This window comes from Triticum dicoccoides, chromosome 5B (genome assembly GCF_002162155.2).
Source record: "Triticum dicoccoides isolate Atlit2015 ecotype Zavitan chromosome 5B, WEW_v2.0, whole genome shotgun sequence".
Taxonomy (NCBI): domain Eukaryota; kingdom Viridiplantae; phylum Streptophyta; class Magnoliopsida; order Poales; family Poaceae; genus Triticum; species Triticum dicoccoides.
Window position 1 is genome coordinate 212913979 of NC_041389.1, and position 16210 is coordinate 212930188.

Sequence of the window (16210 nt, forward strand, 5' to 3'; positions counted from 1 at the left end):
TGGGGAGTAGTTTTGGGCGGCGAGGCGGTGCGGGAGCGCCACCGGCCACGGGCGGCGGGGGCCGGCGGTTCGGCCGGTGGTGGCTGGTGGCTCAGGCGGGTGCAGGTTGAAGATGAACCATATGCCCTCCCTAAACTACATGTGAAGTGCCTCTCTACTACCATTGCGTTCAGTTTCGACAGTAACATTCAGATTCCACAGTAAATTTTAGTTTCGACAGTTAAGTTCAAAGTCAACAGTTTTTACCTCATCCGTAGTAGTCCGGTGGTTTTTGGTGATGTAAATTGTACATCTATCTTCTTTTGGCAATGTATTTTACATCATCTATTAGAGATACTATTAGAACCCCACTTGAGATTAACGATATTTGTCTTGTGCTGCTTCAGCCTCGATGTCTTACGGCTCGTCGGAGCTGCTCCAATGATGAAACTATCCATCACAACAGAGCAGTGCCCGGGACACCGTCTATAGATTCCTCAGTTCTTCCTCCACACTTCCAACAGCCACCTCTGCCTCAACTTCTTCAGCGACCAACCCAGTGATGCTGAGGTCGACATGGCTACGGCAAAGAGGTTGTACACTTGTCGCATCACTTATTACTCTACATTCATGTCAATCCATTAGGGCTATTTTGGTTCAATGGAAAAACACAGGAATAGGAAATTTTCCTATAACACTCTACTATTCAATTATTCATGCATTTAGTTGAGAGGAATGGAGCAAAATATCCACCTGGACCTACTTTTCAAAATCCTATGCATGAAAACAAGACCAAGTGCATTAGTGGCAGAATAACATTCTAACTGTACACACTTTCATATGGTTTCACTTTATTTTGGCCATGTTTCTTTGCATTCCCCTGCTCTTGAAATTCCTGTGAACCACATACCCAATTTGACAAAAATCATGTGCTCACAAGTGCTCTGTTTCCCATGTGCATTCCTATCCTATTCCTGTGTTTTTCCTATCTGTTGGTGATATAGCTATTGGTATGACCCGCCCAGGAGGGGCCGGGTTATACTTACAAATATTTTTGAAGACCAAGGCCCAGGGTAGAGATTGCAGTTTAGTTAAGGGCCCAAAGCCCAGAGGCGACTTAAGGCCGTAGTGAGAAACTACCATGTATGCGTGACTTGTATTGTAAGGCAAGAATAGTTAAGAGACCGAGCCGGACATTGTTTATGAGCTGGCCGGGACTCTGTAGAGCCGCTGAGCGTCGACCTCTGTATATAAATTGACGACCCGGCGGCGGTTCAGGGCAAGTAACATCAGCTTGAGAACTAGGTCAAGCGATTCGCCCCCTGGTTATCGAGACATAAGCAATCCCACTCAAAACTGGATCATAGGCTTTTACCTTCACCGTAAGGGGCCGAACCAGTATAAACCTCGTGTCCCTTGTCCCGATTAACCCCTTTAAGCTTCCTAGTTGCGATGGCTCCACGACTAAGTCCTTTCACTAGGACATCTGCCATGACAATTCCACGACAGTTGGCTCCCACCATGGGGCCAGCGCATGGTGGATTTGAGTTCTTGAAGGGCATCTTCGACGGGTTCAAGGGATACGCTGTGGGCCGGATGACCAAGAGTCCTCGCGGCAAGCTCTACATCGATGATGCAGGCTAGGGCCTCGACGCCGGCTCAATTGAGTACGGGTACCGGGTCCCCTTCGACAGAATTTGATAGAGGCGGGGTGTCCCGATCTTTCGATGAGATGATAACTATCGATTTGGTGGAGACGACTTTGACGATCCGACTACAAACGTGCATGATGTTGCGCCTTAGCAATCGCTAAACCAATCTCCTGAGGTTATTGACGATGCCGGAAGCACGGTCAGCCTGACCACGAAGGTCTATTCCTGCAAGAAATCGAAGAACGAGCAAGAATATGATAAAGCAATCTGAATATTGCAAATATATATGAGGTATTGATAATGGTGGGGATCCGGAAGCGGTCTTGGTCTGGTTGTTGGACACAAACGAGTACACGAAGTTGCAATGGCTAACTTTTAACTAAACAAATCCCAAGGAAAAGCTACTAGATGGATCTACTTATATAGGAGCAAGGGGTGGCGGCCAAGGAGGTGGGAGGACGTCCCAAGGCAGCCTAAAACTAAATCTTGGTCGTACAAGGCCAATGGGCCCAAGTGAAGGTGATGTAACACCTTTGGACTTGTAGTTTGACTCGGATTCTGCTGCAGCATCAGATTGTTTCGTCCACAACTCAACGCTCCGGACGAATTTGAAGGTGATTCCAATTGGGTTGGAAAGTGCACGAAATCTAGTTTCCAACAAAAAAAGAATCACCCAATTCGGAGTCCGTATGAAAAACTTGTGTGCATTTTGAGTCAGGTGTGTCTGTGCAGTCCGAATCTGAATCCAGAACGTGAGAGACTTGGACTCTATCTTCTCTTGGGCCAAAAGTGACGTGAGAGAACTTTTTGGACAGCAAATAAACATCTTTTTCTTCCTTATCTTCATATGTGGATTGTACAAATGTCCCATACACCTGCAATTAGACAAAACACAAAAGTGTGTGAAGTATTTTTGTTCTGGATAACATAAATAGATTATTGAATAGTTTGCACTAGAAATCACCTGACAAATATGCATATATGCAATATTTTTGGTCATATCCAAGGTAGTCATGTCCTCATCATCCTCCCCTTCTTGAAAATAAAGCCGTCCTCGGCGTTGCTTAATCTGAAATGTGGCTAACAAAAGAGACAAGGTGTACATATTGTATATGTATATGTCATCCAATTTTACTTCCCTTGATTTTTGCATATATGAAACATGAATAGATGAGTAACTTGCATAGTTCATAAAATCTAAAGCCAAAAAATTAGCACAAGAAGTAGAAGGCATGAAAATATTGCAACTCAGTTTGCACATATAAGTGAAGCTCTTATTCATTTCAAAAGATTGACAATGTTCATCATTAAACCATCCCAACATTGGTAAATAAACCTTACTTGCATCAAATTTACATGCTACAACATGCTTAAATAAGCAAACATGCAATAAGTCATTCAACACAGAATCATCACCAAGATTAGATGTCATATTAAAATGATTAAACATTGGTTCTTTTGCATCAATAGTTAATTCAATGGGTGCACTCAAAATTGTTGGTATTTCAGTTGTTTGATCACATGGCAAAGTCAAATTATCAACGTAGTCCTCTAAAATAGGTGGTGTGATCAAAGTAGTGGGTAGCTCATCAGATGGTGCATTCAAATTGACAAGGCATTCATCTTTCTCATGTAGAGATGGAAGATCAGTACCTTTGTCATTACCTCTTATGATCAACTCAGATGATGTAGCCACTCTTGGGGGCGATGTGTCACATGGTGGAGGTGATGTAGTCCTGACAACAACGGATGTGGTTGTCATAGTATGCCTAGTAGTTGATAACTATCGATTTGGTGGAAGCACGGTCAGCCTGACCAGGAAGGTCTATTCCTGCAAGCAATCGAAGAACGAGCAAGAGTATGATAAAGCAATCTGAATATTGCAAATATATATGAAGTATTGATAATGGTGGGGATCCGGAAGCGGTCTTGGTCTGGTCGTTGGACACAATCGAAGTACACGAAGTTGCAATGGCTAACTTTTAACTAAACAAATCCCAAGGAAAAGCTACTAGATGGATCTACTTATATAGGAGCAAGGGATGGCGGCCAAGGAGGTGGGAGGACGTCCCAAGGCAGCCTAAAACTAAATCTTGGTCGTACAAGGCCAATGGGCCCAAGTGGAGGTGATGTAACACCTTTGGACTTGTAGTTTGACTCGGATTCTGCTGCAGCATCAGATTGTTTCGTCCACAACTCAACGCTCCGGACGAATTTGAAGGTGATTCCAATTGGGTTGGAAATTGCACGAAATCTAGTTTCCAACAAAAAAAGAATCACCCAATTCGGAGTCCGTATGAAAAACTTGTGTGCGTTTTGAGTCAGGTGTGTCTGTGCAGTCCGAATCTGAATCCAGAACATGAGAGACTTGGACTCTATCTTCTCTTGGGCCAAAAGTAACGTGAGAGAACTTTTTGGACAGCAAATAAACATCTCTTTCTTCCTTATCTTCATATGTGGATTGTACAAATGTCCCATACACCTGCAATTAGACAAAACACAAAAGTGTGTGAAGTATTTTTGTTCTGGATAACATAAATAGATTATTGAATAGTTTGCACTAGAAATCACCTGACAAGTATGCATATATGCAATATTTTTGGTCATATCCAAGGTAGTCATGTCCTCATCAGAATTCACGTCTTCATCGGCAAGATCGGCGAGCCCGGCCCTAAGCCGGACATCCGCACCGACCTCATCGAGATGACTCAGTATGCGAGACCCACCCGAGCTCCGCCTGCTGTGAAGTGTGCCTTCGTGGGATGCACCCACAGAGGGCTCTCTGAAGGATCTGCCTCTGGTGGTGAGACGGCCATCTACTCTGATGCTAAATCGTCCACAGGTGAGATAGATTCGTTGTATCAACTGCAAGACGGCGGGCTTGGGGGCTGTTCTGATAGCAGCAGTATTCCGGATTTCCTCGAGCCGCCGAGCAGGGTTGGAATCTTCATGGCTGGCAGAAAACCTATCCAAGACTCCACAACCGCGGCAGCCATAACCTCCGGGTCAGTAGCAGCCGGGGGCAGGAGGCCCTGCGCGCTCGCCGGCTCAGGTGCTGATTGATCTCACAGATAAGATGACCGCTCTGTTAATCGCCGTGGTCAACCCGACGGATCAAGCTAAACATGATGCGGAAGTGGCGCAGTTAAAGCTGGATATAGTGCAGGCTAAGGAAAACCTGGCAGCGAAAGATATCAGGATGACCGCAGAGCGGGCGGCTGTGGACTCTCAGGCTCAGCGGATTCAAGCGCAGCCATTTCCGGCTCATGCAGGATCATAACGCTTCCAATGAGGTAATGAGGAGAAGATACCAGAAGACTCAGTCTCGACTCCCTTCAGTTTATGATCCATGAAACCTCTTTCACACACCCGATGCAGGACCCAGTAACCCGCCGTGGCTCTCCTCGCGTACTGAGGTAGACCGAGTTGCAACACCCGAGGTCGGCGCACCGGTTCAGCCGCAGGTGATGGGGCCTCCCCGCATGAATACTGCTGCACCACAGTACGCGCCGACACCATCGGGTCACTATTCCAATCCATTGGAGAACATGATTGCGGCGGCGGCAGTTGAAACCCGTCGGGTCAGAGAACTTCTTCAGATGACTTTAGCACAATAGGAGGCGTACTCGTACAGCTGGGACAGGGTCCACTAAACCCCTCGTCCTAGCCGAAGCGCGAGTTATAGCAGGCACATGGACTCAGCGGATGTTTCGAGCAATGTCCGGCGTCGTAATCAGCCAGGCGAGCATGACCCGGCACGCCATGGAGCCCTTAACCTAGTAGATCAAGATAGAATACATCAAGTGGCTGAGCGGGCGGCTCAGCAGGCGGCTGAGCAGGTGCTACCTCTTGAGCACTGCGTTGGATTTCCCCGAAGAGGAGAGGATGATGCAGCAAAGTAGCATAAGTATTTCCCTCAGTTTTGGAGAACCAAGGTATCAATCCAGTAGGAGACCACGCACAAGTCCCTCGTACCTACACAAAACGATAGCTACTCGCAACCAACGCTTAGGGGATGTCAATCCCTTCACGGTCACTTACGAGGGTGAGATCTGATAGAGATGATAAATCATATTTTTGGTATTTTTGATAGATAGATGCAAAGTGAAAAGTAAAAGGCAAAGTAAAAACAAAGAAAGTAAATAAAGTGATAGAGATTGATATGATGAGAATAGGCCCGGGGGCCATAGATTTCACTAGTGGCTTCTCTCAAGAGCATAAGTATTCTACGGTGGATGAACAAATTAGTGTTGAGCAATTGACAGAATTGAGCATAGTTATGAGTATATCTAGGCAATGATCATGTATATAGGCATCACGTCCAAAACAAGTAGATCGAAACGATTCTGCATCTACTACTATTACTGCACTCATTGACCGCTATCCAGCATGCATCTAGAGTATTAAGTAAAAATAGAGTAACGCCTTAAGCAAGATGACATGATGTAGAGGGATAAATTCATGCAATATGATAAAAACCCCATCTTGTTATCCTCGATGGCAAAAATACAATACGTGCCTTCCAACCCTTTCTGTCACTCGGTAAGGACACCACAAGATTGAACGCAAAGCTAAGCACTTATCCCATTGCAAGAACTACCAATCTAGTTGGCCAAACCAAAAAAGGATAATTCGAAGAGACTTGCAAAGATAACTCAATCATACATAAAAGAATTCAGAGAAAAATCAAATATTTTTCATAGATAATACTGGATCATAAACCCACAATTCATCGGTCTAAACAAACACACCACAAAAAGAAGATTACATCGAATAGATCTCCACAAGAGAGGGGGAGAACATTGTATTGAGATCCAAAAAGAGAGAAGAAGCCATCTAGCTACTAGCTATGGACCCGAAGGTCTGAAGTAAACTACTCACACTTCATCGGAGGGGCTATGGTGTTGATGTAGAAGCCCTCCATGGTGGATGCCCCCTCCGGCGGAGCTCCGGAACAGGCCCCAAGATGGGATCTCGTGGATATAGAAGGTTGCGGCGGTGGAATTAGGTTTTTGTCTCCCATTCTGATCGTTTGGGGATACGTAGGTATATATAGGAGGAAGGAGTATGTCGGTGGAGCTTCGAGGGGCCCACGAGGTAGGGGGCGCGCCCTCCACCCTCGTGACTGCCTCGTGGCTTTCTTGACGGAGGGTCCAAGTCTCCTGGGTCTTATCTGATGAGAAAATCATGTTCCCGAAGGTTTCATTCCGTTTGGACTCCGTTTGATATTTTGTTTCTTCGAAATACTGAAAAAGGCAAAAAACAGCAATTCTGGGTTGGGCCTCCGGTTAATAGGTTAGTCCCAAAAATAATATAAAAGTGGAAAATAAAGTCCAATATAGTCCAAAACAGTAGATAAAGTAGCATGGAGCAATCAAAAATTATAGATACGTTGGAGACGTATCAAGCATCCCCAAGCTTAATTCCTGCTCGTCCTCGAGTAGGTAAATGATAAAAAAAGAATTTTTGATGCGGAGTGATACTTTGGCATAATTTCAATGTAAAACTTCTTATTTGTGATATGGATATATAGATCCGAAAGATTCAAGACAAATGTTCATATTGACACAAAAATAATAATACTTCAAGCTTACTAATCAAAGCAATCATGTCTTCTCAAAATAACATGGCAAAAGAAAGTTCATCCCTACAAAATCATATAGTTAGGCTAAGCTTCATTTTCGTCACACAAAGATGTTCCCAACTTCTATACCCCCGATGACAAGCCAAGCAATTGTTTCATACTTAAATAATCTCAAACTTTTTCAACCTTCACGCAATACATGAGCGTGAGCCATGGATATAGCACTATGGGTGGAATAGAATATGATGATGGGGATTGTGTGGAGAAGACAAAAAAGGAGAAAGTCTCACGTTAACGAGGCTAATCAACGGGCTATGGAGATGCCCATCAATTGATGTCAACATGAGGAGTAGGGATTGCCATGCAACGGATGCACTAGAGCTATGAATGCTCAACAAAAGAAAACTAGTGGGTGTGCATCTAACTTGCTTGCTCACGAAGACCTAGGGCATTTGAGGAAGCCCATCGTAGGAATATACAAGCCAAGTTCTATAATGAAAAATTCCTACTAGTATAAAAAGACAACTTATGAGACTCACTACATGAAGAACAAGGTGCTACTTTGAAGCACAATATATGAGACTCAGTAGATGAAGAACAAGGTGCTACTTTGAAGCACAAGTGTGGAAAAAGAGATAGTAGCATTGCCCTTTTCTTTTCTTTTTTTGGTCCTTTTTTTTGGCCTTTATTTTTTTTATTTGGGCAATGCTCTAATAATGATGATCATCACACTTCTATTGATTACAACATAAGGATTACAACTCGAAACTTAGAACAAGATATGACTCTATATGAATGCCTCCGGCGGTGTACCGGGATGGTGCGATGAATCAAGAGTGACAAGTATGAAAAATAGTGCATGGTGGCTTTGCCACAAATACGATGTCAACTACATGATCATGCAATGGAAATATGACAAAAGTAATGTATGTCATGATGATGATGGTGGAAGTTGCATGGCAATATATCTCAGAATGGCTATGGAAATGCCATAATAGGTAGGTATGGTGGCTGTTTTGAGGAAGATATAAGGAGGTTTATGTGTGATAGAGCGTATCGTATCACGGGGTTTGGATGCACTGCGAAGTTTGCGCCAACTCTCAAGGTGAGAAAGGGCAATGCACGGTACCGAAGAGGCTAGCAAAGGCGGAAAGGTGAGAGTGCGTATAATCCATGGACTCAACATTAGTCAAAAGAACTCATATACTTATTGCAAAAATTTAGAAGTCATCAAAAAATCAAGTACTATGCGCATGCTCCTAGGGGGATAGATTGGTAGGAAAAGACCATCGCTCGTCCCCGACCGCCACTCATAAGGATGCACAAGCCAGGTACACTTCATGTTTCAAATTTGTTACACAACTTTAACCATACGTGCATGCTACGGGACTTGCAAACTTCAACACAAGTATTTCTCAAATTCATAATCACCCAACTAGCACGACTTTGATATTATCGCCTCCATATCTCAAAACAATTATCAAGCATCAAACTTATCTTGGTATTCAATTCACTCAAAAGAAAGGTTCACATATCTTGAATACCAAGTATATTAACATTATGCAAATTACCATGCTATTAACGACTCTCAAAATAATCTAAGTGAAGCATGAGAGATCAATAGTTTCTTTAAAACAAATCCACCACCGTGCTATAAAAGATATAAGTGAAGCACTAGAGCAAAAATTATCACGCTCAACAGATATAAGTGAAGCACTATGAGCAAAACTATCAAGCTCAAAAGATATAAGTGAAGCACATAGAGTATTCTAACAAATTCCAAATCATGTATGGATCTCTCGAAAGGTGTGTACAGCAAGGATGATTGTCGTAAACTAAAAAGCAAAGACACAAATAATACAAGACGTTCCAAGCAAAACACATATCATGTGGTGAATAAAAATATAGCTCAAAGTAAATTACCGATGGAAGTGGACGAAAGAGGGGATGCCTTCTGGGGCATCCCCAAGCTTTGACTTTTTGGTGTCCTTGGATTATCTTGGGGGTGCCATGGGCATCCCCAATATTAGGCTCTTGCCACTCCTTGTTCCATAATCCATCAAAAGAATTCACCCAAAACTTGAAAACTTCACAACACAAAACTCAACAGAAATCTCGTGAGATCCGTTAGAGAAAGAAAAAAAAGACTACTTCAACGTACTGTAATGAACTCATTATTTATTTATATTGGTGTTAAACCTACTGTATTCCAACTTCTGTATGGATTATAAACTATTTTACTAGCCATAGTTTTATCAAAATAAGCAAACAACACACGTAAAACAGAATCTGTCAAAAACAGAACAGTCTGTAGCAATCTGTAACTAACGCAAACTTATGGAACTCTAAAAATTCTACCAAAATAGGAAGTCCTGGAAAATGTGTTTATTGAACAGCATAAAAACGAATCAACGCAAAAGAACGTTCCTGTAATTAATGATAACTATATTCGTGCGTGTAGAGTTTCTGTTTTTCAGCAGAATCAAATCAACTATCATCGTAGGTTATCCTATAGGTTCTACTTCGCACAAACACTAATTAAAAGATAAAACCACATATAAACAGAGGCTAGATGGATTATTTATTCCTAAACAGAAGCAAAAACAAAAAACACAAAATAAAATTGGGATGCCTCCCAACAAGCGCTATCGTTTAACGCCCCTAGCTAGGCATAAAAACAAGGATAGATCTAAGTATTGCCATCTTTGGTAGGCAATCCATAAGTGGCTCTCATGATAGATTCATATGGTAATTTTATTTTCTTTCTAGGGAAGTGTTCCATACCCTTCTTTAAGGGAAATTGGAATCTAATATTCCCTTCCTTCATATCAATAATTGCACCAATCGTTCTAAGGAAAGGTCTACCAAGAATAATAGGACATGAAGGATTGCAATCTATATCAAGAACGATAAAATCTACGGGCACATAATTCCTATTTCCAACAATAAGAACATCATTAATTCTTCCCATAGGTTTTTTAATAGTGGAATCCGCAAGATGCAAGTTTAGAGAGCAATCATCAAAATCACGGAAATCTAGCAAATCACACAAAGCTTTAGGAATAGTAGAGACACTAGCACCCAAATCACACAAAGCATGAAACTCATAATCTTTAATTTTACTTTTAATAGTAGGTTCCCACTCACCATAGAGTTTTCTAGGGATAGAAACTTTTAACTTAAGTTTTTCTTCATAGGATTGCATCAAAGCATCAACAATGTGTTCGGTAAAGGCCTTATTTTGACTATAAGCATGAGGAGAATCTAGCACGGATTGCAACAAGGAAATACAACCAATCAAAGAGCAATTTTCATAATTAAATTCCTTGAGATCCAAAATAGTGGGTTTAGCAACATCTAAGTTTTTATTTCTTTCACTCCCACTTTCATCAAATTCATCATCAAGATCTAGAAACTCCGAATTCTTAGAACGCCTTATAGGTAAAGCAAGATCATATTCAATTTCATCAAGATTCATATTGCAAAACAAAGATTTAATAGGGGACACATCAATAACTTTTAGATCTTCATCTTGATTTTCATAGGAATTCGGTTTAGCGGCCATCTTATTGACTAAGGTAGCTTGCATATCTGAAATTTCAGCGGCCATTTTTTTCAAGACTAGCAATTTGGGCCCTTATACCATCTAATTCTTTAGACATATCATCGAGTTCTTTATTCATATAACTCATAAAACTTTTTTGTTCTTTAAGATCATTTCTAAAGAAATTATTGTGCTCAAAATTTGCAGCACCATAAACTTTTTGACATTGCTTTCGACCTCCTCTAGCCTTTTAAGGTGAAGGTCACCAAATCTAGGTAGAGCCATCGCGACAAATAATTAAACTAGCACACGAGCAAACAGAAAGGCAACGGGAAAAAGGCAAACGGAAAAGAGAGGTGGAGATTGGGAAAGAGATGGCGAATAAAACGGCAAGGGTGAAGTGGGGGAGAGGAAAACGAGAGGCAAATGGCAAATAATGTAATGCGAGAGATAGGGATTGCGATGGGTACTTGGTATTATTGACTTACTTGCGTGAGACTCCCCAGGAAAGGCGCCAGAAATTCTTCTTGCTACCTTTTGAGCACTGCGTTGGATTTCCTCGAAGAGGAGAGGATCATGCAGCAAAGTAGCGTAAGTATTTCCCTCAGTTTTTGAGAACCAAGGTATCAATCCAGTAGGAGACCATGCACAAGTCCCTCGTACCTACACAAAACGATAGCTACTCGCAACCAACGCTTAGGGGTTGTCAATCCCTTCACGGTCACTTACGAGGGTGAGATCTGATAGAGATGATAAATCATATTTTTGGTATTTTTGATAGATAGATGCAAAGTGAAAAGTAAAAGGCAAAGTAAAAACAAAGAAAGTAAATAAAGTAATAGAGATTGATATGATGAGAATAGACCCGGGGGCCATAGGTTTCACTAGTGGCTTCTCTCAAGAGCATAAGTATTCTACGGCGAGTGAACAAATTACCGTTGAGCAATTGACAGAATATAGCATAGTTGTGAGTATATCTAGGCAATGATCATGTATATAGGCATCACGTCCAAAACAAGTAGATCGAAACGATTCTGCATCTACTACTATTACTCCACTCATCGACCGCTATCCAGCATGCATCTAGAGTATTAAGTAAAAACAGAGTAACGCCTTAAGCAAGATGACATGATGTAGAAGGATAAATGCATGCAATATGATAAAAAACCATCTTGTTATCCTCGATGGCAACAATACAATACGTGCCTTGCAACCCTTTCTGTCACTAGGTAAGGACACCGCAAGATTGAACCCAAAGCTAAGCACTTCTCCCATTGCAAGAACTACCAATCTAGTTGGCCAAACCAAAAAAGGATAATTCGAAGAGACTTGCAAAGATAACTCAATCATACATAAAAGAATTCAGAGAAGAATCAAATATTTTCCATAGATAATAATGGATCATAAACCCACAATTCATCGGTCTCAGCAAACACACCGCAAAAAGAAGATTACATCGAATAGATCTCCACAAGAGAGGGGGAGAACATTGTATTGAGATCCAAAAAGAGAGAAGAAGCCATCTAGCTACTAGCTATGGACCCGAAGGTCTGAAGTAAACTACTCACACTTCATCGAAGGGGCTATGGTGTTGATGTAGAAGCCCTCCGTGGTGGATGCCCCCTCCGGCGGAGCTCCGGAACAGGCCCCAAGATGGGATCTCATGGATACAGAAGGTTGCGGCGGTGGAAATAGGTTTTTGGCTCCTGTTCTGATCGTTTGGGGATACGTAGGTATATATAGGAGGAAGGAGTACATCGGTGGAGCTTCGAGGGGCCCATGAGGTAGGGGTCCTGGGCGCACCCTCCACCCTCGTGACCGCCTCGTGGCTTTCTTGACGGAGAGTCCAAGTCTCTTGGGTCTTATCTGATGAGAAAATCACGTTCCCGAAGGTTTCATTCCGTTTGGACTCCTTTGGATATTCTGTTTCTTCGAAATACTGAAAAAGGCAAAAACCAGCAATTCTGGGTTGGGCCTCCGGTTAATAGGTTAGTCCCAAAAATAATATAAAAGTGGAAAATAAAGCCAAATATAGTCCAAAACAGTAGATAAAGTAGCATGGAGCAATCAAAAATTATAGATATGTTGGAGACGTATCAGCAGGCGGCTCAGCTGACGGCTTACCAGCCATATCTGGTTTATCCAACAACTTCTATCGAGGCAGGTGTGGCCACCAGGACCGGTGGCGTCCCCTGTCTGGTGCCGGCTCTACGTAACGAGTGTTTGCCCAAGGATTTTAAGGGACCTAGAAAGGTGCCGAATTACACATCCGACTTACAGCCCGGGGCATGGGTTGAAAGTTACGAGAGGGCTATGGAATTACTGGAGGTCAGTGATGCTGCGATGGCCAAGTACTTTACCATGATGTTGGATGGGACCGCCCGCACTTGGTTGAAAAGCCTACCACCTAATTCAATCAGTTCATGGGCGGAGCTAAAAGCCCGGTTCGTCCAGAATTTCAAGGATACGTGCAAGTAGCCCATGTCAATCATGGATTTGACGAATTGCAAGCATGAGGAGGGCGAGTCCACAACCCATTGGGTGCGCCGGGTTAAGGCCATAATACATTCATCTGATAAGATGGATGTTGGCTCTGTAGTCTTAATGTTGGAGAAAATTGTCGTTTTTTGCCTTTGAAACAAAAACTGGGGCGGCTCAAGCATGATTGTAATGATATGGGCACGTTGATGGCGGCTCTGGTCAAGTACGCCGACTCTGATAGTACCAAGGATCCCGAGTCTGATGATGAAAAGACACGGAAGGGAAAGAAGAACGGCAAGGGCAAGGGCCCTCAACATAACCCGGCAAATCAAGGAGGTAATAAACGTAAGGCTGATGGTAGTTTGGAGTTTGTGGCTAACGCTAATGCACAGGGTAACAACCAACGGCGTAAGGGGAGACCACCTCCCCGGTCTAGCGGGTCTGGCCCCACACTTGAGCAGTTACTGAATGAGCCCTGTCCAAGGCACGACACTCGGCAGAATCCGGCTACTCATCTATGGAAGGACTGTTCGATCATGAAGGCTTTCAAAAATTCTAGCATGTTTGATGGTAATAATGGGCAGGGTGGTGGCTCAGGTGGCGGCGGTTTCATGGCCCGGGCGGCGGTTCAAATTCCAACTTTCAAAATCCTCAAGGTAATCAAGGTGGTCATAACCAACAATCCGGCCAGGGTGGTCAGCAGCAACAGCAGGGTGGATGCCAGAGCCATCCAAAGCAGCTGAATGGTGGGCAATATCATGTGTTTACCACCAGTTTGTGCAAACGAGACCAGAAGCTTCATAAGAGGGTTGTGAACGCTATTGAGCCGGCAGTTCCTCGTTATTTGAGATGGTCTGAGCAGCCTATTCTATGGAGTAGGGAAGAACCCTCCTCGCGTTAATAATCCAGGTCACCTAGCCTCGGTGGTTTCCCCTCAGGTTGGTGGATATAAGTTTACCAAAGTACTCATGGACGGAGGCAGCAGCATCAACATCCTCTATTATGAGACCTTCCGTCGCATGGGACTAACTGATAAAAGCTTTAAGCAGTCCAACACTGTTTTCCATGGCGTGGTGCCCGGCAAGTCGGCGTATCCATTTGGTAAGATCGAACTGGAGGTGGCCTTTGGAGATGAATATGACTCCAGGGCTGAGAAATTGACATTCGAGGTGGTCAAGATCAGAAGCCCTTATCATGCTCTGTTCGGGCGGCCGGCTTACGCCAAGTTCATTGCACGGCCGTGTTATGTTTATTTGCAGCTCAAGATGCCGGGTCACAAGGGTACCATCATGATGCATGGGAGCCGGAAAATAGCCCTGGAATGTGAGGAAGGCGATGCGGCTTATGCTGAGTCGGTCTGTGCAACAGAAGAATTAAAGTTCTACCAGGACAATGTTGATCCGGCAGATATGACGTCTTTGAAAAAGCAACCACAGAGCATGAGCCAGTCATGAAGTTTAAATCGGCCGATGATACTAAGCTTGTTGACTTTGTTCCAGGCGATTCATCCAAGCAGTTCAGTATATGTGCTAATTTGGATCCCAAATAGGAATGCTAAAACAACTCTAGCTCTGTTAGTACAGGGAAACATCAAACATAGCACATAACAAAATTCTCAGCTGTGCTAATTTTGTTATGTGCTATGTTTGATGTTTCCCTATACTAACAATGCAGCTGAGAATGAAGCCTTACTCCATGGTCTTCGGATGGATAAGGAGATGAGCTTAAGCCGTGTAAGGTGTTTTGGCGACTCAGATTTGGTGGATCAACATGTATCAGGCAAGTGGAATTCCAAGGATCCTATCATGGTGGCTTATCGTCGTGAAGTTGACGCTATTGTTGGACACTTCAAGGCTTACCAAGTGGAGCACATTGACCGCAGAAAGAATGAGGCGGATGATGCCTTAAGCCAGCTGGGCTCTCAGCATAAGCTGGTGCCGCCTAATACTTTCTTGGATATTCTGCATAACCCTTCTGTCAAGTTGCCTATAGAGGAAGACTTGGTTGTTCTTGACCTGGAAGCACAACTGGTGGCGGCTCTTCATGTAATCCCAGATTGGACAGTTCCATACATGGCTTACATGACCGGGGCGAGTTGCCTGAGGATGAAACCTTGGCTAGGCAGATAATCCGGCGGTCTAAGTCAATGATGATTGTCAATGGCGAGTTGCATCATCGCAGTGTTACAGGGGCGTCAGCGTTGCATCTCCCCTGAAGAAGGCCAAGAAATTCTACGTGAGATCCATGAAGGGGATTGTCGTCCTCACGCCGGGTCAAAATCCCTGGTGGCCAAGGCTTTCCATCATGGATTCTATTGGCTGACGGCTCATGCTGATGCAGAGGACCTGGTCAGTAAATGTGACGGTTGTCAGAAATTCTCAAGGCGGGCTCACGTGCCGGCTCAAGAATTAAGGATGATTCCAATTACTTGGCCGTTTGCAGTCTGGGGGCTTGACATGGTTGGGCCTTTCAAAAGGTCCAAAGATAAAAAGACCCACCTTTTGGCGGCAGTTGATAAATTTACAAAGTGGGTTGAGGCAGAGCTAGTCAGTAAGTGTGATGCAGCTACGGCGGTTCAGTTCATGAAAAAAGTGATATTTTGCTTCGGCTTTCCACACAGCATTATAACTGACAATGGCACTAATCTGTCTAAAGGCGCCATGGAGGAATTCTGTCAACGTGAGCATATTCGCCTTGATGTTTCATGAGTGGCTCAACCTCAATCCAATGGTCAAGCCGAGAGAGCCAATTAGGAGATCTTGAAAGGCATCAAGCCCCGTCTCTTGGTCCCCTTGGAGCAGACGCCAGGTTGTGTGGTTGAGGAGTTACCTTCTATGTTATGGAGCATCAACACTACTCCTAATAGATCCACGGGTTATACGCCTTTATTCATGGTATATGGAGCTGAGGTGGTTCCCTCCTAGTGACATCCGTCATGACTCGCCCCGCATGGCGGCTTATGTTGAGGCG